Source organism: Schistocerca serialis, chromosome 1 (assembly GCF_023864345.2).
Source record: "Schistocerca serialis cubense isolate TAMUIC-IGC-003099 chromosome 1, iqSchSeri2.2, whole genome shotgun sequence".
Taxonomy (NCBI): domain Eukaryota; kingdom Metazoa; phylum Arthropoda; class Insecta; order Orthoptera; family Acrididae; genus Schistocerca; species Schistocerca serialis.
The window spans coordinates 1,031,298,670-1,031,315,382 of record NC_064638.1 but is presented as its reverse complement, the minus strand read 5'-3'; positions in this window follow the sequence as shown (position 1 = coordinate 1,031,315,382).

The following is a 16,713-nucleotide window of genomic DNA, read 5'->3' as shown; positions in this document are numbered from 1 at the left end:
TTGTTATCTAGTAGAAGACCCACAGAAGGTTTTGAACAGATGGCAAGAATATACTGAATGTCTGTATAAGGGGGATGAAATGCAAAGTGAAATTAAGGTTGAAGAGGAGCAATATGTGCCGGAAGATGGAAAGGGATTTACCATCCTGGAAGCAGAAAAAAATGGTTCAAATGGCTCTGAGCACTATGGGACTTAACAGCTGTGGTCATCAGTCCCCTAGAACTTAGAACTACTTAAACCTAACTAACCTAAGGACATCACACACATCCATGCCCGAGGCAGTCGCAGTCGCGCGGTTCCGGACTGCGCTCCTAGAACCGCGAGACCACCGCGGCCGGCTTGAAAGCAGAAGTAGAAAAGGCGCTGAAGGAGATGAAGGATAGGAAGGCATGTGGAACTGATGATTTGCCAGCAGAACTGTTGAAGAGTCTGAGAAACAAGGCAAGAAAAGAAGTAGTCTACCTCTATAACGAGATATATGACAAAGCGGAATGGCCTGAGGACTTCCTTGCAACAGTTATGATACCAATAGAGAAAAAGAGAAACACTAAAAAATGTGAAGAGCACCGGACCATCAGCTAATTTCTCATGCAGCTAAAGTCTTGCTGTGAGTGTTGAACAGAAGGCTTTATGAGAAGCTGGATAGAGGGATTGCAGAGGAGCAGTTCGGATTTAGAAGAGGAAAAGGAACAAGAGATGCTATTGGCCTGTTAAGAACTATAAGGGAAAGATATATGGAAAAAGGTAGAGAAATCTTTGCTGTTTTTATAGATTTAGAAAAGGCTTTTGACAGAGTTCAGTGGAACAAGCTGATGGATATTTTGAAGAGGAAAGGAGTAGATTGGAAAGAGAGACGACTGATACAGAATCTATATTTAGATCAGAAAGTAATGATAAGGATTGGAAATGAAGCCGCGTTGGACGAGGTGTTAGACAAGGTTGTTGCCTTTTCCCGCTGTTGTTTAACATATACCTTGAAGAGATTATTACGAAAAGCTTAGATGGGAAAAGAGGAATATGTATTAGTGGAAAGATAACACAATGTATATGATTTGCTGATGACATGGTATTAGTGGCAGAAAGTGAGCGGACAGTGAATAACATGCTGAAAGATCTGAATGAAGCTTGTGTGGAATATGGGATGCAAATAAACACAGCAAAAACAAAGAGTATGGTCATCAGTACAAGACGCAGGCTGTCCAATATTAAAATAGGACAATCTACCATTAGCCAAGTAAGTGCATTTAAATATCTTGGAAGCACAATAATTGAAGACTTTGAGATGTCACCAGGTGGTGAAAGCTCGAACTGTCATAGCGAAGGAAGCATTCAACAGAAAGAGGAGACTCTTATGTGGCAAATCAGGTAAAGGACAAAGGAAAAGGCTTGGCAAATGTTTTGTCTGGAGTGTGGCACTATATGGGGCAGAAACATGGACGCTGAGACGAGAGGATGAAAAAAGGTTAGAAGCATTTGAGATGTGGATGTGGAGGAGAATGGAGAGAATAAGCTGGATAGAAAGAGTCAGTAATGAAAGAGTATTGGAAAGGGTTGGTGAGAGAAGATGTCTGCTGAAGGTTGTAAGAGGAAAGAAAAAGAACTGTTTGGGACCTTCATTGAGAAGGGAGTGCTTGCTAGCAGACGCTTTGAAAGGATTGGTTTGTGGGAAAAGACTGAGAGGAAGTAGGAGATATAAGATGATAGACGACATAAAGGGAAGAGGAAATTATGCAGACCTGAAGAGGATGGCAGAAGACCGGACAGCCTGGAGAACTACCATGCGAAAACCTGCCTTTTTGCAGAACACTGATGATGATGGTGATTGTACTGGAATGTTCTGTAGCTGCATATATACTGTATGTGATCTGGCCGAAGGCATTTCGCTCTGTGCTCTTTATGTGCAAGTGCTGAATAAACCTTCTTTAAGTTAAGTTAGTGTTCGTCATTCATCTAATTACACCTTCTTCTACGTGACATTATTCTGGGGGAGGCGCTGGGTATTGGAGTTGTGATAGCTCACATTATCGACGACACAGTGGCTCCCATCAGGCCACGACAGAGCCGCCGTTTACGTGGCGAGAAACCCGAGTTCGAAACATATTCAAAAGATCGCAATCTAATGGAGACAGAAAAAGAAGAGGACGTTACGATGACAGCAACTGTATGCCACCACATGAGACATCCTTCCGGGTTCTCTGGTGACGATGGCCAAGATCCAAACAAGTGGCTGAAGGTATATGAGCGCATAGCCAAATTTAACAAATGGGATTACACCGTGTGTTCGACTAACGGATTTTCCACTTGGAGGGCACTGCCAAGCAATGGTATAAGAACAAAGAGTAGAAGTTCACAAGCTCGGAAGTATTCCAGGCGGAACTGCGCAAGTATTTCGGCGACACACAACGACAGAAGTGCAAGGTTGAAGTTAAACTAAAGTGCAGGCCACAGCGTCCAGAAGAAACTACAGCATCCTACATTCAAGACGTCTTGGAGTTGTTTAAAATAGTGGATCCTAGAATGAAGTAGGAAGATAAGGTTGCACATCTCATAAAGGTTGTTGCTGAGGACATGTATCAAGCCCTACTCCTGAAGGAGGTTTCGACAGTAGACGACTTCATAAAATGGTGCCAGAATATCGAGACAATGCATCAAAAAAGAATCACACGCAAGAAGTTTGAACGGCTTCCAAACGTCGTATCGATGTCTGTGATGGGGGAAGTGACTGATTTCATAAGTGTCCTTCGTCAGATAGTGAGAGAGGAAGTTCAGACGGCACTTGGATAGCACGGCGAGCAAAAAACCGAGACGCTTCAAGAGGTCATAAGGGAGGAAGTGGAACAGACATTGAACCCAATCTCTCGTCCTTCATTTCCCTTTAAAACGGTGAAAAAGTCGAGACCCAGGCGCAGTTACGTTCCTACAATGCCACGTGAGGAACCTGTCTGGGCAAGAAGGAAGACTGATGTCTGGAGGACCCAGGATAACCAACCAGTATGTTTCCACTGTGGACGACTGGGACATGTGATGCACTATTGTATAGAAAGGCGGAGGATTTTTGATGATGACCGCTCCAGAAGACAGCAGACCGATCTTAGCCGACGCCAACTCCGGGACGACGAAGCTGAACAAGAAGATGTGGGTGCAGGACGACGTAGGTCACCATCGCCGCAAGCTAGCCGCTGGAGAGGACGCTCACCAACAAGCCGATCAAGGTCTCCATCGCAGTTTAGAAGCTCCAGCAGATCATCTAGCCGCCGCAACCTGGAAAACTAAAGGGTGCGACCTTCCTTGGAGGTGTGGCCGCCGAAGAGAAAAATCCTCCGCCGTCCATCACAATAGAAATGATAGAAAACTACGCCGATATCCTCATGGACGGCCAACAAACCCAAGCTCTTGTGGAATCTGGAGCATCATATTCAGTCATTTCGCCAGTTGCAGAAAATCGATTCGTCGACAGCAAAATGGGAAATATGTAAAACCTACAGGAAGATGTATGATTCGTGTGGGTATATGTGGACATACAAAGCCCTTAGAATTCATCGTCTTACAAGCGTGTAGTCATGACGTCATTCAAGGATGGGACTTTTTGAAAGTTTTTTAGGCAATTACAGATTGTGGTCGCTCGAAGATTATACTAGACGAGATGAGGTAATGTGGACAGGAAGATGTGCATCCGAGTGTGTGGAGACTATGTGTGCTGGATGATGTGGTCATTCCTGCAGTCAGCGCTAGAAAGGTAACTGTATCAACCCATGGATTTTGTAGTGGAATGTAAGAGAAGCATACCCCTGAAGAATAACTTGGTCATCCCAGCCTCTGTCGTCTCGTTTAAGAACGGATTCGGTTAATTGTGGACAGTTAATTGTCGCCGAGAACCGCAATTCCTTCCAAGACGCTTGTGCGTAGCAAACGATGAGCCGTTAATTGCCGAACAGCTAAGCGTCATGGAAACCTCCAATGCCGAGTCAGTGGGCGAAATTAGCGTTACCACTACGAGACAAGATCTTCTTCTGCGACAATATTGTAAGTTGAGAATTATGGCGCATAGAGGTGAGGCAGTACATAGTGTTACAAATGACGGCTAAAGGGATGACAGAAGGTGATGAGAAGTTATATTTTAGGATGGTTTTCAGGTATTCTTTGGCGACTTTGCTTATGACCACAGCGTGATGGATGACTCTTTGAGGAATAGGGACACATGCGGACAGTGCGATAGGGCTCAAGGAAGAATTTCTTTTCATATAAGCTATTTCTGGAGATGCACGTAGCTTTGAGACTACACATAGAAATAGTAGTGATATATTGGGACGTCTGTCAGGAAGACGGCGCTAAAATGCCCGTCTATTTGAGGCTTGCACAAACAGCAGGCGAAAGTTGGAAGGTTAGAGTTTAACGTCCCTCCCACGTCGTAAAGTCATTTGATTTCGTACACAGTATGAGATAGCAAATCAGTCGGGATCTTTGCGAAAGACTAATCCTTTTTTCCTGAATCGTTTTAACGATGGTCTGACAGGGCTCTTGGTCTCCACCTTCTCGTTGGCGTATGAAGACTACAATAACCCAAGACTGCAGTGAACAACTCTCATGCCTACATCCTCTCTGACAAATAAAGGGTGTCACTAATAGACGATTAATTAACAATGATCACTTCACCAACTGTGTACTAACGCTACCGTCATCAGCTCAACAATTTAGGTTGACATACAGAGCTGTTCCGTATCGTGCAATCATAATGCAGAGTCACTGTGTAGTATATATATAGTGTAAGACATCATGGCAGCTTTTGTTTGTACTCGCCTCATAAAAGATACGTTCCACAGATGATTCTACTTAAAATGAAGGAAGGAATATAGCTCAACGTCCCGTCGATATCGAGGTCTTTAGAGACGGAGCATAAAGTCTGATTCAGGAAGGATTGGAAAGCAAATCGGCCTGACCCTATTCAAACGAAACCACTCGGCATTTTTTTAAATCTAACTTAGGGAAATCACCGAAAACCTAAACGTGACTGGTCGGGGGGGTATTTGAGCCGTCGTCCTCTCGAATGTTCTGTTTAAAAGGTATTTCATATTAATCTTTTGGTCAATAACATGTGTCTGTAATACTAACATTACTATAATAATACTATAAATTACTAACATAGCTAGAGTTTGTTGATTTTTATTGTATATCACTTATTCCTAAATTCACCATCGAAGTGCAAAAATGTAATTCAAGATGTCACAATTGACATTCACATTTTCTGAATACAGTTTCAGTCAAAAAATTGAAATGCGTCTGTGAACATTTTTAGGCAAAAATACTAATTTTATACAAAGAAGTGCTAAGAACAAGGTGTTGATAATGTAACTAGTGAAGCTACTCCGACCCTCTGGGCGTACAGGGCCGAACGGGTCAAGCACAATGAGAGAAACAACTAGAAAGCCAAATAAACAGAAAGACGATAACGCCAAAGTATTTTGTGACCAGCTATTATACTTTTTTTCGTTGTTATTAATTTACTCCCTCATACGACGAGGATGGGGCAGCAGCGATACTGCTTACAAATTAAGTTAGCTATTGAAAAACATGGAATGGACACAGCAGTTACTGGTTTGGCACAAAGTGATGGTCATTAAGCAAAAAGCATTGAAGTACAGGGCAGAAACTGAAGGTACGTAAAAACTTGCAGTAAATCGCGTCTAGAGGAGATGATAGGTAGTTGTCTGAACGTTAACTGACGTAGACGCAAGTTTCGCGTATGTAATACCGCCAGCGCGCTCCTGCGGCTGTCTTCATTACCAACTGCAGGCGACATGTAGCCGTAGTTGATACAATCGGCTCTCAGATGGCACTGCCGACCACAGCGTTTACACACAGCTGAGTGCCACAAACGCTGCTACGCGCAACACTTGAGACGCTGGAATCGAGATTAGATCATCGGTTCAGATGTTTCTTAAGATTACGAGAAGAGCTGACTAAAGCAAAAATACGTAATCACAGCTTTATGGGACTCTGTGTGGGGTATTACACTTGGGAAACAGGCGAAGTTGGAAACTGAGGGATTTTAAAGTGAATATTCTTCGAGTTTTCCGTCACGATGTATTGGCATTCTACATATTTTTATTTTGGTTTTCCTTGCTTGCGGAGTTTAGTACTTGAATATTTGTTTGTGACGAACATCTATTCACTTTCATGGTAAGCTGGAAAGTAACTTTCTCAAAGAATGATATAGTATTCGTTATCTGCGGCGTAATTTCATTTTCGTTGTTTTCTCAGCAGACATTATTCAAGTTAAAGTAGCCGATGTGTTATTATACGATGTACGCAACGTTTAGTTAGTTCCGCGGTTCCTTCGTTTGTTTTCTAGGTTGTATTTTCATGCGAGTACTTTTCTCATAGCATTAACCAGCTATTTACATCTTTGCATAACTGTTGGGGTTTTCTGATATTATTTTTGCCTCTTTCACTGTTCCAATTCAACTGACTGAAACATACGGCAAATGCCAACATTGAGAAATGAGATTTTCATTTTTATTCACTATTGCAAGCCTTTTCCAGATAAACTACCTTTCTGCAATTTTTCTGTAACGTAGGTTTGATGCAAATGACCGTTACTGAAAAATATTACATAAATGAGCTATGTAGACTAAAAATATTACACATAGCAAATTAAATATTTCATCCTTTGAAGTAAATAAATTACAAATAGTACAAGCTTTCTAAAACAATTTAAATTACAACAAAATCTATGTCTTATTGTTTTGCATCAGCTACGGTCAATTGATTTTATCATGATGTATAATAAAGAACAGATCTTATTTGCCCCTATTAAATTATTAATAGTGCATGAATCATTAATAGGAAATGAAAGCGAAAGACCTACAATTAAGTGTTGGGAACACATTTCTTTCCAAGAATTGTGTTATTATTATTTGACTTTCTAGCTGCTTGTTTTGAGCGCATCAAAATCGTTGATAATGTCACTGAAGTCAAATTTAGGAGCTGTGTCGTACTGTTTCGACGAGATTGAATTTGACAGTCTGCTTCACCTATACTCGATATTTAAGTTGCTGAAACTGCACTGAAATTGATATAAATATCCTCAAAGCTATTTCAATGTTTCGATAAGCATCGCATATCCCATATTTCAAAGAAAAAATCAAAATATTCAAATGGGAATCTGTGTCAGTGTTCTTGATCAGCTATATCATAACTAGCTCAGCTGTATCGATGTCTCTGTTATATTTGGTACTAAAATCTGTTGCACATAATTCAGACTAAGATACTGAGCTCCCATTTAACTCTTTCCAGGAAATTAAAGTGAGGTGAAATGTTGTGTTATACGTAAAACCTGTTTCCCATTCACTTATTATTACATTAAATATTTTGAAGCAGTCTGGCTTAAACAGTTTCACTGCATTCCTAGTAGGCGGAAATGGGCAAAAATAGGAATCTTTCTGTTAAACAGCGTATTATTTGCTTCTAGACCCGGTGACTAACCTTGGAGATCCCATTATGTTGGTGCATAAGTTCGTAGAGTTTTTGTCTTGCATGTTGGTATTCCAGTTGCTATGGGTCTGTTTATCGATTGTCGTTTTTTATTTGTAGTTCACTGTTTCCATCTGAGGTTTCATGTTGTCATTTTGTCATTTGGGATAGTGGGTGGAGCTGCGGACGCTAGAAAATCGAGTGCTAAGTGCAGAAAATGGAACATTTCCATCATATTCTTCTGTTTAAGTTCCGTAGAGGGGTAATAGCAGCAAAGACAGAAACATTTGTGCCAAGTATGGAGATAATGCCATTGGACAATGCGCTACAAGAAAATGGTTTTCTCGTTTTAAGAAGAATCGTTTTGGTATTGGTGGGTCTCTACGTTCAGGAAGGATTGTTTTGAACGCATTAGTACACAATGATCCACATCAGTGCACTCTAGAGCTGGCAAATGTGATGAATTTTTGTCGTTGTTACGTCATACGACATTTACATGCAATGGGGAAGTTTCAAAAATCGAGTGTACGGGTACTTAAAGCTAAGCCGAAATCAAAAAATCATTGGGTGGCCATATGTGCATCTCTGCTTGCTCGTCATAAGTTGAGTCGTAAACAAAACCGATAGTTCACACCCGGTGTGGTGTCACCGCCAGACACCACACTAGCTAGGTGGTAGCTTAAATCGGCCGCGGTCCATTTAGTACATGTCGGACCCGCGTGTCGCCACTGTGTGATCGCAGACCGAGCGCCACCACAAGGCAGGTCTCGAGATACGGGATAGCACTCGCCCCAGTTGTACGACGACTTTGCTAGCGACTACACTGACGAAGCCTTTCTCTCATTTGCCGAGAGACAGTTAGAATAGCCTTCAGCTAAGTCCATGGCTACGACCTAGCAAGGCGCCATTAACCGTATCTGAAGAGAGTCTTATTTGTATTATCAACAGCGATGTACCACAACATGGAATAAAGTTAAGTATTTGAGGAGCTGCATACTTTTCTTATTAGAATTCACTACTTATCCTGTTCCAGACTTGACGCCAGTCGGCGTGTGTGTACGCGTGCCTTTCGGCTCCCTTCTCAGTGTGGCGTAGCTAGCTTGTTACGCCACAACACCCGGTATCGTTATTGGTGACGAGAAATGGTGTCTTTATGCGAACATAAGGAAAGGAAAGCCCAAACAAAGCAGCGACTCCTCTTACAAAGACCTGTGCGCATCCACTAAAAATAATGTTTTGCATCTGGCGGAACAGCGACGTTTTGGTGTATTACGAATTGCTTACCAGAGGTGTAACCATCATTCGTGACATTAATTGTCAACAACTGAGACGTCTTGCAGGCGCAGTCCAAGAAAGACGCTCAGGAAGGCTGCGTGAAGTGATGCTACTTCACACTAATACTCGCCAGCATTCTGCTTGAGTGACAAAAAAAAAAAAAAAATACTGTACAGGAGTTGGGTTAGGAAATCATCCAGCATACACCTAATTAACGTAACGCTGCGCTCTCAGATTTTCACCTTTTCCGCTCTCTGTCGAACAATATTCAAGGAATTTCCTTTCCGAATAAAAGTACTCTCCGAACATGGCTCGACGAGTTCAACTCTTCAAAACCACGTGATTTCTACAGTCACCGAAAAGTTACCCCAGCGTGGCAGACATTTATATAGTGATGGAGAATATACAGGGTGCTACAAAAAGGTACGGCCAAAGTTTCAGGAAACATTCCTCACACACAAAGAAAAAAAAAATGTTATGTGGACACGTGTCCAGAAACGCTTAGTTTCCATGTTAGAGCTCATTTTATTACTTCTCCTCAAACCACATTAATCATGGAATGGAAACACACAGCAACGGAACGTACCAGCGTGACTTCAAACACTTTGTTACAGGAAATGTTCAAATGTCCTCCGTTAGCGAGGATATATGCATCCACCCTCCGTCGCATGGAATCCCTGATGCGCTGATGCAGCCCTGGAGAATGACGTATTGTATCACAGCCGTCCACAATACGAGCACGAAGAGTCTCTACATTTGGTACCGGGGTTGGGTAGACAAGAGCTTCCAAACGCCCCCATAAATGAAAGTCAAGAGCGTTGAGGTCAGGAGAGCGTGGAGGCCATGGAATTGGACCGCTCTACCAATTCATCGGTCACCGAATCTGTTGTTGAGAAGCGTACGAACACTTCGACTGAAATGTGCAGGAGCTCCATCGTACATGAACCACATGTTGTGTCGTACTAGTAAAGGCACATGTTCTAGGAGCACAGGTAGAGTATCCCGTATGAAATCATGATAACGTGCTCCATTGAGCATAGGTGGAAGAACATGGGGCCCAATCAAGACATCACCAACAATGCCTGCCCAAATGTTCACAGAAAATCTGTGTTGATGACGTGATTGCACAATTGCGTGCGGATTCTCGTCTGCCCACACATGGGCGGCCGGTGTGGCCGAGCGGTTGTAGGCGCTTCAGTCTGGAACCGCTCGACCGCTACGGTCGCAGGTTCGAATCCTGCCGCGGGCATGGATGTGTCTGATGTCCTTAGGTTAGTTAGGTTTAAGTAGTTCTAAGTTCTAGGGGACTGATGACCTCGGATGTTAAGTCCCATAGTGCTCAGAGCCATTTTTTGCCCACACATGTTGATTGTGAAGATTTACAATTTGATCACGTTGGAATGAAGCCTCATCCCTAAAGAGAACATTTGCACTGAAATGAGGATTGACACATTGTTGGCTGAACCATTCGCAGAAGTGTACCTGTGGAGGCCAATCAGCTGCTGATATGTGCCTGCACACGCTGTACATGGTACGGAAACAACTGGTTCTCCCGTAGCACTCTCCATACAGTGATGTGGTCAACGTTACCTTGTACAGCAACAACTTCTCTGACGCTGACATTACGGTTATCGTCAACTGCACGAAGAATTCCCTCGTCCATTGCAGGTGTCCTCGTCGTTCTAGGTCTTCCCCAGTCGCGAGTCATAGGCTGGAATGTTCCGCGCTCCCTAAGACGTCGAACAATTGCTTCGAACGTCTTCCTGTCGGGACACCTTCGTTCTGGAAAATTGTCTCGATACAAACGTACCGCGCCAAGGCCATTGCCCTGTGCTAATCCGTACATAAATGGGCATCTGCCAACTCCGCATTTATAAACATTGCACTGACTGCAAAACCACGTTCGTGATTGATGCTACGTACTGATGTGCTTGATGCTAGTACTGTAGAGCAATGAGTCGCATTTCAACACAAGCACAGAAGTCAACATTACCTTCCTTCAATTGGGCCAACTGGCGGTGAATCGAGGAAGTACAGTACATACTGACGAAACTAAAATGAGCTCTAACATGGAAATTTAGCGTTTCCGGACACATGTCCACATAACATCTTTTCTTTATTTGTGTATGAGGAACACCCTGTATTATTGATCACTGAAGTCTCCGTCATGTGTCTCTGTTGTGTTTATTAAATTCATGGAAAAACTCTACGAATTTATGCACCAATATAATACAATACTGTAGCGGAAGGAGCAGCAAAAACAGCTTTGTTGACACACAACCCAAGTGACGCATGTTCGGTAGTAGCTATTCCTTTCTGTGCTCCTTGGACAACAGCGTGCGTTTATAATCTCGGGCCGACGCTTCTTCTCGTCGGTGGAGCAGGAGAATTTGCGTGCCTCTGCCAGTTGATTCGTAAGTCGTTTTCCTCATTTTTTTTTTTTTTAAACTGGTCAGTGTTTAAGCCCGTGTGCCTGCACCCTTGGCAGGCGCACATCTCGCCATGGCCTCGGTACAGTCCCGATTGCAAGTCAAAAAAAGTGTGGCTGTACGATTACTGCAAGTAAATTAATTTATCTGCATTTAAGTTAAGCATAAGTGCTACTCCTGTTTGCTAGACAGTATTTATAATTAATGTAGATTAAATGCAGTATTGTCCATTAAATTCTATTACGTCTGCCCCATCGACAGTGTTTATTGAATTAGCTACAGCAGATACAGATTCAAGCATAATTCTCTTTTAGAGCCATGAAAAACTGGTATTGTCAGAATTTGGACGTCATCTCCAAATCATCACAGAGAGCACCAAAAAGATGTTGATCTTCAAATCTCTCCACTGTTCCACGGACTGCGAGAGTCCATCTTGAGTAAAGTGGGAATCGAAGCTGGGACTAATTTTGGTAATTTCCAAGAATGATTGTCTCTCGAAGTCGCGGCGTCCAAACGATACATATCGAACGTGCGATCCTAAACGATCACGCGACTCTGGTGGCAGGCGATATGAGTATGTTTATGGTAGTCACTACAGCAACGACGAAAGCAGAGCGTAACGAAAATACTTGTAATTATAAAGGAGACGACTTACCTTACACGTTGTCGGTGTTGTCGTCATGTGAAAGTCCATGTGATGTGTACGATACGGGGACAATTCCCTTTTTGCCTTTAATTCGCGGAGGTGTGTAACTTGTAGCAACGAAGGGAACGACGGAAAACACATAAAAATGACGATCACAAATAAGTAATGATAACTCCCGCCACCAGAGTCGCGTGATCGATTTAGGATCGTACGTTCGATAAGTATCGTTTGGACCCCAAGACTTCGAGAGACAATCATTCTTGGAAATTGCCCTGATTTTATACCGCTCATTGCTCGGAATGCAACAATGCTCTGTAATTGTTATACATCATTAAAGCTTGCAACGAAATGAAAAGCGGCCGAATGATAATATAACAAACATAATTGTAAAACATAGGCACACTCATAGTTGCCGCATAATAATAATACTCGTAAATCTTAAAAGTTAGAAAATAGTATTAGCTTAGGTAACTACACACACCGTTCAGCACTCATTGTTCATGCCCCCATACTTCTGTGACGAATCAGTTTGATTCCGTAGATGTTTGCTTTCCTTAAAAAGTCATAAAATTCGAAACAGCTGTATTGCAGATTAGCTTTCACCATCAATTATGTTTTCTCCACTTACGTTTGAGTTTTCTCAGACGTCCATCTCTTAATCATCAAAGAAAAGACACGTTCAACTGCTGCATTTGTACCGGGAAGATATTATGGAAATTCCACAATCTTAGAAATATTTTTAGAAGATATGTGTTTAAATGTGAAGTGCTGGAACATTTGTAACTAACACTTATGAATGACAGTTTTTTATTCTAGGTTGCCATTTCTCTGTTTGCTGAAGTGTGACAAATTGCTGCACATTAACACTTCCTTGGTACAAGTAATTATCATTAAATTTGAAGTTTTAAAAATAAATAAATAATAATGTGTGAGAGTCTGTTTGTTTAAATTTAATTCGATTAAAAACAGATTTATATTAGATTGTTTATCACATTCAATTATGAAACTTAAGTTACCACCCTGAAGTTCCGATTTGAGAATGCAGTGTCGTTTGGGCATTACGGAGTTGGTTACAGTCTAAATAAAGTGAAATAATAACCTATTAGTTGTAATGTACATCTTACAATAGTCACGCCAGCGAAATACATACGAAAGCATCGGGGTTACCGCTAAGCAAATCCAGCACAGTAATACCAAATTCAGCGCAAGTATTACTGAAGTCTCTATCTCGAACATATCATCAAGCAGGCTGTGTAAAAGCATTTCATAATGCGGCGCGACATGCCGTCTTAGATTAGGGATGCGATATTGAAATAAACCACAGATACTTTTAACAACGCCAGAAATATAAAAATATATTTGTTGATACCCCACATGACCGATAATTTTATTTGATTTCTGAAAGTCGGAACATTTAGGACTCACCGGCGGAATCCAGTGGGGACAGAGGGGACCGGACTCCAAAAAATGGGAACTGTACCGGGCCAATAGGGACGTGTGGTCGCTTGAGGGTGTGGTAAAATCGACGTCTGAAATTTGAGAGGAAGGGGCAATATTCTGGCTCCAGTTTTCATAATTCTGAGCCCTCCCGTGTTCTCCGACGTCTTCTTAAGACATTATACAACTTTATGTTCAGTGCTCACTTATAACGATGATGAAATGACAGTAATCTAAAATACGCTGAACATCTGTACTTACATTTATGCACTCGGAAGGCGAGTTTACAATTTCTGGAGAAAAATTCTTCGGATATCAGTACAATTGCCTGCCTTTCCATTCCCATTCGTGAGTAGTGATCGGGTCGAAACACTATCGCTGAGACAACATATGATCTCGAATTTTTCCGATTTTTCCATCAGAGATTTCATAGGATATATGGCAGAAGAAATGACATATTGATGTACTCTTCTTAAAACTCTCGTTCTCTGAGTTTTAATTTCAAACTTCCAAATTTCTTCTTACGACTTTCTGTCCTATCGTGGTTCGAGCGAAAAAAGCCCATCTTCGAAAACTACGCAAATTACTCAGACAAACAGCTGATCCCCTCGCCGATCTAGTAGCGAACAAGATCGTACAATTAGTTAGATGTTGTTGTTCTTGTAGTTTTCACTCCGAAAATTAGTTCGATGCAGCTCTCAACGCTTGGTTTTCATGTACAAGCCTCTCCATCCCTGAACAACTGCTACAACTAGTTAGATTTCAACCTGCTTAAGCTAGGCAAGTTTCGGCCACATCTTCAACAGTTACCCTCCACACTTCCCTCTACCAAATTAATGACTCTTCGACGCCTAAGAACGTGTTCTGTCAACCGATCCTTTAATTTAGGCAATATGTAACATAAATTTCTTTCTCAATTTCGTTCCAGTACCTCCTCATTTGTTATTCGATCTACCCATCTGATCTTCATCATTAATGTACCGCACAACATTTCAAAAACTTCTATTCTTGTCTTCTATTCTCTTTACCATCCATGTTTCACTTCCATATAAGGCTACAATCCAGAGAAATATCTTTCTGCAGTGTATTTTTATTTGCTCCAGACGGGTTTCGCCTTTTACACAAAGGTATCTCCAGTGAATTTAATCTGGATTGACAAAATCTTGTTTTTATGTGTGAATATGTAGATTAGAAAAAATTACATGTCAATTTACATGTTCTGAGAAGTGACACACCACGCTCTACTTGTCAGTCAGATTAAAGTTCACATTTTCGGTCATGATTTCCGTGTTCCCCAGTAATACATTTGGTATGTCTGATTTATGACTTTTTTACATGGGGAAATTGTGGGCAGAATGTTCTTATAGCTGCATGTGTAATATGCAGACCTGATAGCCAATCCAGACACAGCACAGGGTTTCCCACACAGGGGGAGCAAGCCACCACATTGAATATCCTAAGAGGAGCCAAACAGTGACTTCTAATCTCTCTCGTGTGAAACTTGTATGTGAGGGGCTGTAGTGAAGACGATGGAGAACTGGGAGAGAGATGAATGGGGGCCATAAATGCTTAGTGGAGTGACCTGGCTGTGTGGGTGATTCTGCGAAGCAGCACTCAGTGGCCGAAGCATTCACCTCCTTCCACTTAAGGTCAGCCAGAAGGTCTCGCAAAATATTTTACCTGGGCCAAGTGGTTGTCTGTCGCAAAGGAGGCCAGTTGGCGGAAAGTGGGTGGAGGAAACCATTTAAGAGAGAGTGCTGTAAAATGAGCCTTTGTGCACACGGTGGGAAGGTCACAAAGCTCCGTGCATTCTCATGTTAGAAGCTGGCACGATACCGACAGAGCGGCTGGTGCACGCCAGGAAGTGGCCAGGTTCTTTTAGTGAGCGGCAAAGTATTTATTTCATGGGCACGAATGTCTATAAGCTTAAAATTCTTCTTTCAGAAATTGAAAATGGTCAGCCTGGAGAGATTAGATCTCTCCATAAATGACGTACTGTGGTCCTGTCTAGTTGGATGTCTTTTTTTGTCAAAGCTTGGCTATGCTTACCGTGAGAACGACGCATCCCTAGTCTAAAATCTTGTTTTTTCAGACAAGATAAATTTGGAACAGCTGATTGGCTTCTCTCAGGATATGCAAAGTGGAGGCTTGCTCCCCCAGCGTGGGAAACCCCTTGCTGTGTCTACATTGGCTACCAGGCCAACAAAATAGTCAAGAGGGGAGATTCAATGACTAGAGGATAGTTTGAGTGGTTTGTGCAATGTGGGAGCGGTTTAGTTTTTGCTACACTCATGCTCATAAATTAATGATAATTACATGGTGAAACAACCATCTGGTGGGCGGTTTGCAGGTTTAAATCACCTCGGGGTATGACCGTGCGGTGCATTTGACCTGCGATCGTCGCACGGTGGCGCTGGCAGCAGTCCACATACGCAGAGGTGTGTTAGTGCATTTCAGAGTACGGTGCAGTGAGTAAGTGTGCAGACGTTTTCAGACGTGCTGAAAGTGTCTGTGTGTTGAAAATGGCTCAAAGCATACGTACTGATGATATTATGAAGGGTAGAATACTAGGGGGACTGGAGGCTGGTCAAACACAGCAGGTCGTAGAACGGGCCCTCCGTGTGCCACAAAGTGTGATCTCAAGATTATGGCAACGATTCCAGCAGACAGGAAACGTGTCCATGCGCTACAGTACGGGACGTCCACAGTGTACAACACCACAAGAAGACCGATATCTCACCATCAGTACCGTAGCCACTGGAACAGTTGTCTTCAGACACACAGTCTACAGACGACTGAACAGACATGGTTTATTCACCTGGAGACCTGCATGGTGCATTCCACTGACCCCTGGTCACAGGAGACCCCGTAAAGCCTGGTGTCAAGAACACATTACATGGTCATTGGAACAGTGGTCCAAGGTTGTGTTCACGGACGAGTCCAGGTATAGTCTGAACAGTTATTCTCGCCGGGTTTTCATCTGGTGTGAACCAGGAACCAGATACAAACCCCTTAATGTCCTTGAAAGGGACCTGTATGGAAGTCGTGGTTTGAAGGTGTGGGGTGAGATTATGATTGGTGCACGTACACCCTTGCATGCCTTTGACAGAGTAACTGTAACAACTCAGGTGTATCGGGGCGTCATTTTGCACCAGTATGTACGCCTTTTCAGGGGTGCATTGGGTCCTACCTTCCTCCTGATGGATGATAATACAGGGCCCCACCCTGCTGCCATCGTGAAGTAGTACCTTGAAACAGAAGATATCAGGTGAATGGAGTGGCCTGCCTGTTCTCCAGACCTAAATCCCATCGAGCACGCCTGGGATGCTCTCGGTCGACGTATCGCTACACGTCTACAAACCCCTAAGACACTTCAGAAGCTCCGACAGGCACTGGTGCAAGAATGGGAGGCTATACCCCGGCAGCTGCTCAGCTACCAGACCCAGAATATTCCAA